We start from the raw sequence: 453 nt of genomic DNA on the forward strand, positions 1-453 counted from the left end.
GGGGGGTTGGACTGGATGATCTCCAGAGGTCCCTTCCAACCCCAACCATTGTGTGATTCTCTGTGTGTGTGAATTTGGGAAGCATCTTCCAAGCTCGTTTCTTGGTGTAAACATTATTCCTCGGTGACATTTCATACATTCCAAAAGTCGGGTAGAAATCCTGTGGTTATAACAGACCAGGTGGAGAAGTGTCAGAGGAAAACAGGAGAGCGTATTCCAAAGTATCCTGCATGGATACATACATGGAAAAGTGCATTGCAGATGCCTAAGATTTTTATTTAAGAATATTAAAATGTCCCAGAGAAACGCTGCCACTGCTGCTTTGTCCCTGCAGCACAGCTCAGCACAGCCCTCCTTCAGCCCAAGTCATCTCTACGGCTGTGTTTTTGTTTTGTGTTGCCCTGGTTTTTGTAAAAACACCGAATAGGTTGAAGTTTATAAATAAAGACAGAA

The sequence above is a fragment of the Antrostomus carolinensis genome, unplaced genomic scaffold, assembly GCF_000700745.2.
Source record: "Antrostomus carolinensis isolate BGI_N321 unplaced genomic scaffold, ASM70074v2 scaffold37210, whole genome shotgun sequence".
In the NCBI taxonomy this organism is placed as follows: domain Eukaryota; kingdom Metazoa; phylum Chordata; class Aves; order Caprimulgiformes; family Caprimulgidae; genus Antrostomus; species Antrostomus carolinensis.